General features: G+C 50.9%; 1 protein-coding gene across 2 annotated transcripts in view; it reads right to left on the bottom strand.

Annotated features, from left to right (window-relative positions):
• The window catches only part of TBL1X (transducin beta like 1 X-linked), a 216639-nt gene extending 204217 nt beyond the window's left edge, over window positions 1-12422 (bottom strand). The window contains exon 1 of one of the 2 annotated variants that reach the window (XM_055337501.1): window positions 12311-12422. The gene's annotated coding sequence lies outside the window, so the exon portion shown is untranslated. Of the gene's footprint in view, window positions 1-10564; window positions 10687-12310 lie in introns of those variants that run through there. The other variant, XM_055337500.1, reaches the window with a different exon arrangement.
• Between the last annotated feature and the right edge of the window lie 3015 nt (window positions 12423-15437).

The following is a 15437-nucleotide window of genomic DNA, read 5'->3' as shown; positions in this document are numbered from 1 at the left end:
AAAACATACAGCATCGTTTTAAGTAACTTTTCAGAAAACATGTCCAGGATAAAAAAAATAAATAAAACAAAATGAAACTAGAAACTATTACATGAATGCGCACTGTACCGCCTGAGATAAAAATGAACTATTTCCATGAGCTAATCCTACTCTATATTTAGGTTGAGTATACGAATGTAATTAACCAAGGTTATATAATTTTGCTGACATCAAATTTCCAATTACAAAGCTTCACATACAATTATTTGAACTACAATTGATTTTTTTTTTCCTCTGGAAAAATGAAGATAGCTAATTTTAATAACCCAATCTTCCTAAGGAAGAGGAACTGCCTTCTCTGATACAAATTATGTAAACGGTACTTCAACAAAGCTATAAACTAATTTGTTTTTATATTCTCTTTCGAAGGTTAGCGTACACACAAATTTAATGTTCTGATGGATTTTTACCATTTGCCCTGTTTCCCGGCACCCCTGCTTCATGCGCCTAGGCCACATATTCTCCGAAATCATACACACATATTTGCACTTCACCAGTATCTGAGGTTTGCATTGAGGAAATAGAATCAACTTTTGTCCGGGCCCCTAGGAAGACTCTCCTTTTAGGGCCATTTTCTTTTTTTTCTTTTTTTTTTTTTTTATGATAGAGAGAGAGAGAGAGAGAGAGGCAGAGACATGGGCAGAGGGAGAAGCAGGCTCCATGCACCGGGAGCCCGACGTGGGATTCGATCCCGGGTCTCCAGGATTGCGCCCTGGGCCAAAGGCAGGGGCTAAACCCCTGCGCCACCCAGGGATCCCCTAGGGCCATTTTCTGAGCTACATCTCTGAAATACTACACAGGGTAATTTGGGAGGCAAACAATCAAATGAATAATTCTTGGTGTTTTACCCAAAAAGAAAGAAGAGGATTCCGGCTCAGAGCTGAAGTGATTCACTGGTGTCTGGTTGACCTACTTGCAATATGAAGTCAAGACCTGGACATAGCTCAAGGAGTCTGGCTAAAAGCAAAATACTTGGTGTAACTTCTCTTTCTTCTTAAAGCGGCAGGCTGCGGGGGCAGGTAAAGTACATTCCCAAGACGCTAATCGTAAGTGATCTACTACTGGAACTTCCACGTATTGATCTCTAGAGCAGAGAGACAAAGGCTCATGACACAACGGTAAAAAAAAAAAAAAAAAAAAAAAAATCTTTCCTGTACAGTAGGTGCCTTCAATTGCTATAAAGTAAATTTTTTTTTTTAAGTAGGAGATAAAGATTTCACTTTACCAAAAGACAAATGAACGTCTACGTAGGTCCTGAGAAGCGTTAGTGACACGTGGCCCTCGGCAGCCTGTGGACATGTAGAAGTGAACCAGAATTGTGAACCTGCAGGCTCTGGAATTCACTTGCAAGTCTTCCGGGCTTTGTTCTACATACAAAGTTACATTGCAAATGCAGTACTCACAAAGGGAAAAATGGATGCGAACACCAAAAATTACACAGAAAAACCAAAGCTAACCTATCAATCATTTCAAGTTAGACAGACAGACTGATGTGGAAATGCTGGAGCTACCTGCGGAGGACACTTAGTCTCAGGAAACCCAAACTTTCGACCATTCTCAGCAAATGAGCTCAGACAACAGACCTTACGTTTGTGGAGTTAAGTCTTGATTCTTACCCACAGCCCACAGTGTGGTCTGAATCACGAATTTAATGTTCATATTTATTTGCTCTCTGTGACATCAGTAATACACCATCGACTGAGGTTGTTTTTTTTTTTTTTGAGTTTTCTCTTTATTATTATTTTTTTTAGGTAGACTCCCCATCCAGCGTGGAGCCCCACGTGGGGCTTGAACTCAAAACCCTGAGATCAAGACCTGAGCTGAGATCAAGAGTCAAAGGCTTAATCAACTAAGCCACCCAGGTGCCCCCTATGTTTTCTCTTAAAAGAGGAAGAAGGGAAAAAAAAAAAAACCTCTCTACTGTGAAATATTTTTTAAAATGTATTTAATAACAACCATGACCGATGAAACAGAGGTCTTTGGAAAAAGACCCAACCACTAAACAGCCAAACTGAAGAAAGCCAAAGATGTTCCTGACAATCCCATCCGTCCCTGCACCCTCTTCTCACGTGGGTTGTCCTCCAAAGTCTGAGTCTCTTCAACAAGCCTGGTTCTCAGGAGCCCTGAGGGCAACCATCAATGAAAGCAGCTGATTTATAAACAGAATTAAGTGATTATGAAAACACTGCCGAGTCACGAAATGCATGAAAAGGACAGCCCTATCCCCAGGCTTCCTCATGCACCTGCAACCGAGGTACGGTCACCAGGTGCTAAGACACAAATCTGGTTCCAGCTTCTCCAGCACGCGACACCCAGAGACCCAGGCACACACACACTCTGGCGGCTGCAGCCACGGGGAACAGGGAGTACGTGTTGGTTTAAAGGAAATGTACTCAGAAGCCCATGAAATTTTTCAGCGAGTCCCATGAAATTTATAAGGCAACTCTAATTTCCACAGGCCCCTCGCCTTGTTCTCATCTGGTCTACAATAATTTCTGTCATGCACTGGACACGTGACATCATTAATTCTTATTTTCATCAACTTCTGAGCTGGGTACACCTCGAATGTTGTTTCTCCTGGCGAGGCTTTTTAAAGCATTCCACTACAAATCCCTGGAAATGGTTGAAATTGGCGTAGAATCACCCGCGCATCTTAGAAATACCAATCTGATGTGGTATTTTTTCATGACCAAGTTAAAAGTTAAACCAAACCGTGTCTCCCAGACCGATCTGCGACTGTCAGGAACTGGCAATCACTGTTTTGGAGCTGATAATTCTGAATACTTGAGTCTTTACCAACACTGACTTGGCATTAAAGTTGCGTGGGACTCAAGTGCCTGATAAGGATTCTGCTGGAAAAAGAACCTAAGGCAGGGACCCAAGTTTAATCCGTTCCCCAAATGAACCAAATGGTAGAGACATCAATTCTCAGCTCAGCTGCTTTTACCAAATACAACCTACAATTCTGCAACCACCTGGAACTTCTTTATTTTTTTTGCAACCACCCAGAAGCTGGGAATTAGGTTTGCATGCTGGTGCAACAGATTTCTGCATGACATGACTTCGGTGACAGACTTCTACTCCTCTTTCTCATCTCTCATCTTCAAATGGATGTCAGGATTACAAGGATAACTGGAGGAGCAGAGCTGACCTGGTTAAAGCCTAAGTACTCCCTGCACAAGAAACAGAAATCGCTGCTCAGCTGTGAATTTTTCTCCCAATTCTTACAATGATTTACACAGTCTTACAGTATTAAAGCATTTGTTATTTCTGATTTAAGAAATGGCATCACGTATAGTAAGCTTCTTTTTGTCCTCCTTTCCACCTATTGGGATATCCAAACAAGCAGAAGCGTTTGCAGAACTGAACAATACCAGATGTACTCAGGGGCCTATAAAGCCTGAGGACAATGGGGGAGCAAGTCGACCGAAGGAAGGAACCAAGCGCTCTGGAAGGGAACAGTGTCCTAAGCTCACTCCAATATGGGCGACGTCTGGGGACCTAGCTCTCAGGAGACTTTAGGAAAGTTTTCAATTTCTTAGAAAGTGGGAAGGTAATCAGGCTTGGGAGGGTGGAAGCCCTCCTACCTCCTCCTACCTCTCTCTGCATTCTCTCTGGGGGTTGCTGGCAAGTGTTCCAGAAATGGAAGTACTCTGTGCTGGCTACTTAGGGTCATATTCTAGACTCCAGGTTCCAGGGAAGCAAGTGAAGAAAACTCTCATTTTCTTTTCAGCCTTCAGGCTACATCCACCAAGGTAGTGGGGGGAGGGGAGGCGATCACAGGAATTCAAAGGATGCCCTTTGCGCGAATAAACACTGTGAAATGTACCGTGGCATTGTTTGTGCTTAATTTACAGAGTCTGGTGAGACTGGGAACCTACAACAGTCGGAAAAATTATTCAGATGCACCCAACAGGGCAAAGTGTCTTCTGATTTGCCATTTTGTGTGTGTGTTTGTGTGCGCATGTTTTAAGTAAAATATGTAACTACCGTACCAACGTTAAGTTAAACAGTGCCTATTTTAAGAGTGGGTAAAGTAATAGCCAAAGCATGGGCGTAAAGAATCATCAGTTTCTCTAAACTTTTCACTAACATAAGCCATAACCGTTCCTAAAAACAAACAAAACCAACCCAACAATCAAATAGCATCCCTTTTCCAAATTAAAGCCCTCACACAAGAGATAGAAAAACCCAAGATCAGCTCACCTACCCTCCGACTCTACACGTGAGGACACACACAGGTTTTAAAGGACCTCACACAAGCAGGCGGACCACCCAGGGCAGGACGAAAGTAGCCAAATGCCAAAAGACCAAGTCAGTTCCTCTAGAAAACATGCCAGTTCTTATTAGATCACAAAAAGTAAAATTATGGCCCAAAGTAAATTGCAGGTCAACAACTACATAAAAGCACAGACACAGAAATTCATTTTTTCCCTACAACAAAGTAATGCAAATACAACTCTACGTTTTTAGCTTGTTTTATTACCCCATTGGCAAAACTGCACACCTCAACGCGTGGGTCCTGTTTTTGAAACCCAAGACGGGACTTTATAACCTACGGATACGTTTCACATATTAAATGTCTTCCGGGAGTACAATGGGAAGATGCGGGAAACATTTCTCTGAAAGGGCATCAGAAAACATCCCATTTCGACTAATTTGGCAGCAAGAATTAACTGGCATAAGAAAAGAGCAAATCTTTGGCAGCCCCAACAAGACACCTGATATTCTTTCTCCATGGCTTACAGATACCATTAAGGACCAGTAAGGCTTTCTTCGCCTTGCTTTTGATGAAACCCACAGCGCAAACCCTGCTGTTCTGAGTCAAACGCACAGGCTCAAGGGTGCAAAAGTGTGAAGTTCACGTGTCATCAGAGAGAAACAACGAAGGAGGGTCCTGGGAGAGTGGGGGCACCGATCCGGACTTGAAATGCACCTACCAGGACCTGGGGGCGCAGCTGCCCAGCCAGCTCCTCAGTTAGTGCTGGGGGGGGGGGTGACTCCAGGGCGCCAGAGGGACGGCACTGTAGACACTTTGGGGGCCACGGACTTGTTCTGTATCCCCATTTTGGTGCTGGTTAGACAAACCTATGCATGTACTGACGTTCATAGAACTCTATGTTGAAAGAGCCGATAGCGTCATCATACGGTGATTCAGAAAACTACACATACACACGTGTATATAAACCAGCCCTAACTTAAGGACGGCGCACCCCGAGAACACAGACCTTGACCGCCCGCCACAGAGTCCGTCCCACACACGATTGTGAACTGACGGACTCACGGCTGGTTTCCCCACCTGGATACCCCTGGCACGTGGGTCCAGATCATTCTTTGTGCTGGGGACCGCCCTGTGCAATGCATATTTGGCAGCATCCACAGAGCCCCTAGACGCCAGGAGCACCCCCATCCGCCTCCCCTGAGCTGTGACAACTGCGAATGTGTCGATGCTACCGCGAGGACTACGTAGCGGGCAAAACAGGCCTCTCAGCAGATTCTAGGGCTCGGGGCTCAAGTCCAGCTGCCGTAACCACCATCTGCCCGGCCCTCATCTCTGAAGTCCCTGGAACCTGCGTGCCATCCCGTCTCCACCTCTGTTCCCACCCGCCGTGGCACCCGGTTTCCTCCGCGAGACTGAAAAACCTCTTCTCCCGTGCATGCACTTCAAATTTGCCCCATTCCGGTTTTTTGGTGGCTTCCTTCCGTCTTGGATCACCCAGCGGATCAACAAACATTTCATAGCAGCGATGCCCCAGCGAACCTGCCCGCACAGCGAACACAACCCTTTGGTCAGGTTCCCCGCACCCCGGTCAAGAAGCCCCCGGGGAGCCAATTTTTCCCTTGAGGCCTGAAGCTCATTTTCTCAGACCAGGCTCTCTGCCCTACATAAACATGTTGACTTTCCTAGTCCCTTCCCACATCCAGCTCTTATTTTGGCTTTGTTGGGTCTCATCTTGCCAATGTGGCCAAGCGCAGGCCGCTTGGGCCAGCCCCGCAGTGAGGACAGAGAGGAGGCAAGGGCCGAGGAGGGCAAGACCCAAGGGGAAACACATCCAGCCTCCGCTCAGGACACAGTTACTTCCTTCCTACTAAAAATAGCTGGGGGTGGGGGGAGTTTATTGGTCCAAGTTTAAAAAAAAAAAGCCATTTACAAAACGACTCTAGTCTTGCTTCCTGATTGAAACTATTTTTTAGGGACCCCTGGGTGGCTCAGTGGCTTGGCGCCTGCCTTCAGCCCAGAGTGTGATCCTGGAGACCTGGGATCGAGTCCCACGCTGGGCTCCCTACGTGGAGCCTGCTTCTCCCTCTGCCTGTGTCTCTGCCTCTCTCTGTGTCTCTCATGAATAAATAAAATCTTAAAAAAAAAAAAAGGAGCTATTTTTTAAATGTCTTTAGAGGTGAATGGTTACCAGCTTATTGGATGTTGCATATTATTTTCTTTTAAAGGGTGGGAAAGAGGGGACAAAGGCAAGGTATCAGGAAACCACAGTTGAGACGTCACCATCTCACACCCAGAGCAATTGTGACCGTCACCTAGGCCAGGCATTCGGCGTGGCATGTCGCATGTCACCGCCAGGGATGCCCCAGCAGGAAGCAGCTAGGGCAGCCCTGGCTACGGCTGACCCAACAGGTCACGGGGACCCTGAAGTCCTGGCGCCGAGGACCTCCACGAGCGGCACCCCCACTCCCACCTCTAGAAGACCATCAGGGACATCCCAGGTATTTAATAAGTACCTTCAGCCAAAAGCCAACAGGTCCCACCAGAGTGCTGGGGAAGTAGCAGCGACTGAGGACAAATGGCAGAGGGTGATCTGAGAAGTCACCTGACAGTTACGATTTTGGGTTTTCCCCTCCCCCATCCTCATCTACAAACAAAATCTCAAACCCCTTACTATAAAAAATACAAAGAACTGTGAATAGGACATTATCAACAAAGTAATAAAAATAACATCCTAACTCAGGGACCCGGTGTACAGGAAACACCTAGCACTGAGCCATTTTTTAAAAAACATACTTTGAAATCTCACTTTGTTGGAAAGATTCCCTATCAGCCTTTTTAATACAGAAGATTCTGACCTCGAGAGACTGAACCTCAAAACAAGACTTAAACTACAAAGGGGTAGAGGGTGCCGAAAGCCCGTGGTATCCACAAGCCAGGGCTAAACGCACCCCACACGGTCACACCCGCAATCACTCACATAGGGCCGCGCTGATGGGGACACCCTGGGCTCCCAAGCATCCCAGGCCATGCTCACCAAGATCTGCCTAGTTGGGCCACCTCGGGGACTCGCTAAGGGCTCTCTGCCTTTTCTGATGGGGAAACTGATGCAGAGATGCCACCTGCCTCAGTCAACGTTAAACGCTCAGGGAGGCGCTTTGGCTTGGAGTTCCGCTTTTCTATTTCAAAACTGATCCAAAGCACCTCAATCCAAAACCATAGCTCTTAATTTCAGGTTAAGAATCCACTCACTGGGGGCGAGCTGGCTCAGGCAGTAGAGCATGTGACTCTTGATCTCAGGGTGGTCAGCTCAAGCTCCGCACTGGGCAGGGAGCCTACTTTTAAAAAAAGAAAGAAAAAGAAAAAAGGGGGGGGGGGAGTGCCTGGGTGGCTCAGTGGTTGAGTGTCTGCCTCAGGCTGTGATCCCCAGTGCAGGGATCTCAAGTCCCACCCTGAGCTCCCCACAGGGAGCCTGCTTCTCCCTCTGCCCGTGTCCCTGCCTCTCTGTCTCTCATGAATAAATAAGTCTTAAGTAAAAAAAAAATCCATTTGCTGAAATCACTTTCCTGGGTCAATCACTGGCTGAAATGGGTCTTTTTTTTTTTTTTAAAGGTTTACCTGTTAATTATTTTCAAACTTTTATACCTTCTCCCCTTCCTCCACAAAGGAGTACACAAACTCCGTTTTATTAATATCTCACTGCATTAACTATAAAGTAGCACCTTGAAACAGAACTTTCTCCGCAGAACTGTACTAATATGGTGGCCACTAGACACAGGCATCTATTGTGTATGTGAATTCTGGCTACAGGGACTGAAAAAACAGAATTGGTAATTTTATTGAGTGTAAATTAATTTGAATCTCAATGTTCACATGTGGCTACTGGCTACCATAGTGGACAATGAAGCTATAAAAGCCATCCCTCCACTCCGGTCAATGTCTCATGATCCCAGGGAGCTGGGGCTGTATCCGTACACACACCTCAATATAGATTCTCTTCATGGGCGTGTGTATGTAATTTAAAGAGCTTTAATGTCCAAATGTGAGCAGTCATGCTAGGTAGGCATGAAAACAGGAACACCAAGCCAAGGACCCGGGCTTCAGGAATCAGATAACCCTCCCTCCACTGTATGTTTGCAAGTCAGTTCTCTGCAGCAGAATGGAAATGATCATTGCTGGCACAGGGCATGAAGTGCCTGTAAAATCCTCAGTGCATGGCATCCAAATAACGTGAAGACAATTATTCGACGTGCACAACAGCAACTCTAAAATGTATAAGCAGCTTTATAGTTTTCAGAAAACTTACACACCTGTTCTTTCACGTTTCCTCACAATACACACTGAGTACCACGATTTCGAATTTCCTTTTCTTCTTTTTACACATATAGAAATGACGCTCAGAAAAGCTGCAGCAGTGGAGCGCAAGAGGGTGGGCCCTTTCACTAGTTCAGGCCAAATAGGGACAAAGGCTGGGTTTGTAGCCAAGCATTATGTGTCCAGACGGAGTTGGATTCCAGGGCTCTGTCCACCTCTCTGCAAGCCCTAGAACCACTGAGGCCCTCCTGACAGGCCGTTCAGGGAAATTCCAGATGCCATCGCACAGATGAGGAGCCCAAAGCTCCCACAAGTGAAGATGAGATCAAGACCAGCCGCCACATGACTCCGGCACCATCCCTACCCAGCCCAGGAAAACCTTCAAACATTCAGGAGGAGTGAGGTTTGGGAAATGTAAACGGGGGTGTTGTTGATAATTACTGGACTGATTAAGCTCTCTATAAAAGCAAAAAGAGAAGCCAACCCCACAGGATCCAGGGATCCTTGCCCTGCAGCGCACACCAGCAACTCAAACACCTAAAATCCTAATTTTTGTCCCACAGGTGTGTGTTAAGGGCTGGAATCCCCTTAAGGGCCATTTTAATGTGGGTCAAGTGACGAAGTTCAACTTTTATCCCTGGAGTAGTTATCCAGCTGTGCGTTTTTGCAGGAGAATCTGCAGCACACCTGAGACACTGCCATCCTCTAAAATGAAAGTGTCATCCTAACGTCTTCATTGGGCCATAATCCACATTCTGGTCCCCCATCCCCCACCGCCTCTTTTCTAGAAATGAGTAGTTGTAAACTTTTTGTAAAACGGTGAAGAGCCATTTGCTACCCGGAAGCCCCCACTTGGGACCTTAGCAGGGCTCTCCCTAGCCCCCGCCCCCATTCTCCTCCCGCTTAGAGTCCCGCCACTCCCCTTCCAGGTTAAAGCAGGGGCTCCGGCGACTCATCAGAAGAGAAAAACATCCAGAAAAGTCGGGTCAAGCCCCATGTGACAATACAGAGCACAAACAGTTGCAGATGCAATGGGAGGGTGGGAGGGGGAGGTGTTTGTTTGTGGGTTCTGCTGCACAGCAGCACCGACTGGCGGGGGGGGGGGGTGCGGGGTGCGGGGGGGGGCACCGCTAACTTTGTGGAATTCGCAACGCAGTGGGCTCGGGGAATGCCAGGCCGCGCGGGGAGTGGGGAGTGGGGAGTGGGAGCCGAGGCCTGAGCGACCGCGCGCTCGGGCGACGCACGTGAAGCGCAGGCCCTGCTCGCGCGGGCGGGCCTCCAGCGACCCCGGGTCGCCGCCGCCAGCCGCGCCCCGCCCCCTCCCGGTGGGGAAGCGCCCCCCCCCCCCCAGGCGCCGAGCAACAGGTCTGCACCCCCGGCAGGCCGCGCTCTGCAGACCCCGCCTCGCCGGGGCGCCCCCCAACACACACACACACGTCGCCCTGGGCCGGGCCCCGCGCTCGGGCCGGCAGCTCCCGACTTCCTTGACAGTTTCTGCGTCTGCGAACTGAGCAGCCGCCGGGCCCGCGCCGCCGCCGCCGCCGCCGCCGCCGCCGCCACTGCCGCCGCGCTCCCCGGTCCCGGGCCGGCTGGCCGGCGCCCGCCGATGAATGGGGCGCCCCTCCCCCACGGGGATCCCGCGGCCCCGGGAGCGCCAGACAAAGGGACCCCGGGCGCCGGCCGAGCGCTTCCCCAAACTTAGCGGACCCCGGCCCCGCGCGCCCGCACTTCGGGGAGCGGCCGCCCCGGGCATTGTTCCGCCTGCAGGGAGCGCGCCGCACCCCGGCCCGAGCCGCGGGGACACTTGGGGACCCGGCCCCGCGGAGCCCGGCGGAGCCCCACGGAGCCCCGCGGAGCCCCGCGGCCGGGCGGGGCGTGCAGGCGCCCCCCGCCGCAGCCCACCCCCCGCCGCCGAAGTTTGCGCCCCCCGCCCCCGCCCGCGCCCCCGCCCGCGCCCCGCGCCCGCGCCCGCGCCCGCGCCCGCGCACTCACCTCGCCGCCCGCCGCGCAACTTGTGGCGGCGCCGCCGCGCTCCCGGCCTCGCTGCCGCCGGCCGCCGCCGAGCCCCGGCCGTGCCGCGGCCGAGGAGGGCCCGGCGCCCCGGAGCAGCCTCGCGCCGCCCCCGGGCCGCCCCCGCCCCGCCGCCGCGAGTCCCCGAGACGCGCGGGCGCTGGAAAGTTTCGGGTGCCGAATGGCGGCCGAGGGCGCTGCGGCGGCGGCGGCGGCGGCGGCGGGGCGGGGGCGCTGGCGGCTCCTCGCTCCCGAGAGCCGAGTGGGGGGGGCTGGGGCGGGAGCGGCGGCGGCGGCGGCGGCGGCGGCGGCGGCGGGAGAGGGCGGGACGGCGGGAGGGACCGGCACGGGCAGTGACCTCCGGGCGGGGCGGGGGGGCGGCCGGCGGCGCGCCGACCCCGGCCGGGAGGGCTGCCAGGGGGGCCGCCTGGCACGGAGGGCGGGACGGCGCCCCCACCCCCAGCCCGGCCCCTCCCCCACGGCCGGGGGGAGGGGAACCCGCGTCCGCGCCGCCCCGCCCCGGCGCCCTGGGGGGGCCGCGTCCCCGCCTGCCCCTCCCCCACGGCGCAGGGAGGGGGCGCAGTCCGCACGGTCTAGGGGGGGCCCCGCGTGCTAATCCAGCCCCCGTCCTACTGCTGGGGGGCGGGGGCCTGCGACCCTGCACGGCCCTGCACCCCAGGCTCGGTCCTCGGCACCCCACCCCCACCCCTAGTGTGGGTGAGGGGAGCCCGGGCCTCTCCCTCCCCCACCCCGTGGCCTGCAGGGGGAGGAAGGGGACCCGGCCTACCCGCCCCCCCCCCGCAGTCCTAGTCCCAAACCCAACCTTTCCCCCCACTGCCTGGAGGGGACAGGAACCCGGGCCACCACCCCCGCGGTTTCCGGGGGGGGAGGGGGAAGGGAAACCCGAACCACTGCTAGAGTCCTGCCCTCCCCCACCTCCAAGAGCAGCTGCCCCGCGGCCCTAACCACCCCCTGCGAGCGGCCCCAGGGTGCACCTCCCTCAAAATGCGCGGCTCGGAGGGCCCCCCAAGGCCTCGTCCCCCCTCCCAAGAGGCTGGGGGCTCAGGCGGAGCCTCGACCTTCGCAAAACACCTCCCGGAAAGAGCCAGAAATGCTTGGGGAGAAAGAAACTCGGAGAAAAGACACACAGAGGGGGAAGCCAGGAGCTCCGGGGCAGGGCGGGGGCGCTGGAGCTGGGGGCCCGGGGCTCTCGGGCCTCCTCACTCCCGCCCCCCACCCCACCGCACCCCACCCCCTGGCTCCGCGAAGGGTTTTCTGTTGCAATGGCCTACTCGGCCCAGCCCAGCGCACCCAAGGCCCCAGAGCTCCCTCCACCCGCGGCTTGGAGACCCCTGCCCGCCGCTCGCGGCCTTAATTCAATTACACCCGCACCGCGCCCACCACCCCACACTGGGGCGTCTGCTTTGTTGAATATTTGAAGATAACCTTGCCCCTCCCTTCGGTGTCTAATGAGCTTTGCGCTCAGAGCCCAGTACACTCAGCATTTTAAACTGTAACCTCACTTGCTCCTTCTGGGACACTGGACCATTTGTTGTTCAGGTTGTTGGGGGGAGGAGGGGCCCGAGGTGAGTTTTTAAGGGGCTGGTCCTCCATCAAAAAGGCGGACCTAGACCTCAGCCGGCCAAATACTGCTGTAAAACGTCAATGATGTAAAACGACTGTTGCTACACCACTATTAGAGCACATCAATAAAAAATACACACTTACACAGTCTCCATAATTGTGAATCAGCAGAATAGATTGTGTCTTATTATGTATCAGTTGCCATTCAAGGGCCCCCCAAAAGGACGTGGTGGGGCCTTCCCTGGAGCCTGCCCTTCGATGCTCCCCGGCTCCCTGGGCTTGTGCGGACTGAGGCTGAGGTATTACATGCAATCGAAAAACCAAGGGTGCAATAGAAAGCCCGAGCAAGCTCATGATGCAACCCTGCCCGAGTTACACGTGCTTCCCTTCCCCCACCGCCTGCTGGTGGGAGCGCTGCGTTTTTTCCGCCTGTAGGGTCACATTGTGGTTGATTGATTCTCCTTTCGCCTTGCTCAGTCATTCAGATTTGGAAAGTAAATAACAAGTTGACATCATTACAGCTCTCGGCTTTACGGGGACGCGGCCCTCGGCTACCGCACACTCTCGAGTAGCCGCGCAGCCCAAACTGGCCCTCGGGCTGGCCAGCCCTGCCGGTCGTTAGCCGCTTGGAAATTCGGAGCTCAGCTCGGTGACAAGCCTCTTTGGACCTTTTGATTACTCGGCAGGTGCCAATCATTGAAAGGATAGGAAAGGGGTGGGAATCCTCGCTCCCAACTGTGACCACCGCCGTGTGGCCCATTCTGACAGCTGGCCTTTGGTGTAGCAGTGAGAGCCAGCGAGCTCAGAATCCATCCTGTCTCTTGGGTCATGTCCCAACAATCCCAAAGGTCTTCCATTAGTAGGGAGCCTAGCTTATCCTAGGCCCCCTCTTCCTGTCTGTAAGACCCCAGACAGGAAAACACACCGCCTACCTTTATCATGATGTCACTGAAATTTCCTCTTTCTGAAATGCTAGATGAGTGGTAGGTAGGTGGTAAATTAGACTCTTTTATCTCATGTGTTTTGCAGATCTCTCAAAAGTGTGTGTCTTATGAAGTGGGAGAAAACAAGGGAAACAGGAAATAGAGCAGAGCAGGAAAGGAGCTATTATATTGTGAAAAAAACTAAAGGTTAATAGGGAGAGTGTGAGCAGCGATGATTTCCACCGGCATCCGCGGCTCAGGATCTATCTATATGCCAAACAATTATTTTTGGTTTTCCTGGCTGGAGGGAGCTGACAAGAGCCTGCTTGCAACAAATGCTATCAGTATTTCCCCCTAAACAGTAGCCAAAATTTTAATTAAAAGGCAGGAGGAGCCCACGCAAATATACTCAACTAATTTGACGAAATTAAATGCAAAGGCATTTTAATGGAGAAAGAATATCCTTTTTAATGAATGGTTCTCTAGAACAATTGGACCTCCATATGCAAAAAAAAAAAAAAAAAAAAAAAAAAAAAACACCATAATCTAGCTATAGACCTTATGCTTTTCGCAAAAACTGACTCGAAATGAGTAAGTCTAAATGTAAAAAGGCAACACTATAAATCTTCCAGAAGGTAACATAGGAGAAAATCGAGATGACCTTGGGTTTAGCAGTGAGTTTTTACATACAGCCCCCAAAGCATGATCCATTAAAGAAAAAACTATTAGGTTGAACATCAAAATTAAAAACATCTACTCTGCAAAAGACCCCATTGAGAGAATGAAAAGACAAGCCACAGCCTGGGAGACAATATTTGCAAAATCCATATCTGATTAAGGGTTGTATCCAAAATTTACAGAGAATTTTTAAAGCTCAATAAGAAAGCAACCTAATTTTAAAAATGGGCAAAAGATCTGGAAATACTTCATGGAAGAGATACTCAAGTGGCAAATAAGCATATGAAAAGATGTTGAACATCATGTATCACTAGGAAACTGCACATTAAAACAAAATACTGGGGCACCTGGCTGGCTAGTAGGAGGAGCCGAGGAGCCTGTGATTCTTGATCTCAAGGTTGTGAGTTTGAGCCCCACACCAGGTGTGGAGGTTACTTAAACTTTAAAAATAAGTAAATAAAACAAAATACCATCTCACATCTATTAAAACAGCCGCCCTCCCTCCCCAGTGACAACACCAAATGCTAACAGGATGCAGACCAACATACATTGCCCATGGAATACAAGATGGTGTGACCACTTCAAAAGACAGTTTAGCATTTTCCAAATGCTAGACACAGTCTTACCGTATAATCCAGCAATTGTGCTCCCACATATTTACTCAACTAAGTTGAAGACTTGTGTCTACACAAACCCCGCAGGGGGGTGTTTATCATGACTTTACTCATAATGGCTGTACATGGAAAGCAGCCTTAGATGCCCCTCAGGAGGTGAATGGAGAAAGTGGGGCACATCCCTACAACGGAATACTATTCAGCAATAAACAGGAATGAGCTATCAAGCCATGAAAAGACATGGAGGAACTTTAAATGCACGTCACTAAGGGAAAGACACTCATCTGAAAAGGCTCTATGCTAAATGCTTCCAACTCTGTGAAGCTCTGAAGAAAGCAAAACTAAAAAGGTCAGCAAATGCCAGGGGTTCTGGGGATGGAAGAGGAGTGATGGACAGCTGGAGCACAGGCCATTTTCAGAGCAATAAAACTATTCCAAATGATACTGTAACAGCAGATACACGACATTGTACATTTGTCCAAACACTTAGAACTGCACAACAGGAAGAGTGAACTCTAATGTAAATTATGGATTTTATCCATATTGATTCATTAATTGTAACAAATGCCCCACACTGAGGAAAGATGTTAGCACTGGAAACTGTAAGTGAGAGGCAGACACTATGGGAATTCTGCACTCACCCTAAATTGTTTTGTAGATCTAAAACTGTTCTTTAAAACAAAAATTCTGGGGCACCTTGGGTGGCTCAGTCGGTTGAGCATCTGCCTTTGGCTCTGGTCATGATCCCGAGTTTCATGATCAAGCCCTCTGATGGGCTCCTTGCTCCTCAGGAAGTCTGCTTTTCCCCCTCTCCCTCTGCCACTCCCCCTACTTGTGCTCTCCCTCTCTCCCTCTCTCAAATAAATAAAACCTTAAAAAAAAAAAAAAGTAGGACGAGGTATCAAACTCTTTACGAGACTTAATGTCCAGTTTTTATTGACTCCAGTACCTAATATCCCCTAGGCTCATCTGACTTTCAAAGATTCCTAACACATAGGCCAAGATCTGTTTCCATGAGTGGCCCCTTCAGAAAGCCCTGAGATTCCGAGACTGACA

This window comes from Nyctereutes procyonoides, unplaced genomic scaffold (genome assembly GCF_905146905.1).
Source record: "Nyctereutes procyonoides isolate TBG_1078 unplaced genomic scaffold, NYPRO_anot_genome, whole genome shotgun sequence".
In the NCBI taxonomy this organism is placed as follows: Eukaryota; Metazoa; Chordata; class Mammalia; order Carnivora; family Canidae; genus Nyctereutes; species Nyctereutes procyonoides.
Note: the sequence above shows the minus strand (reverse complement) of the source record. Positions and strands in the feature narration are given on the sequence as shown.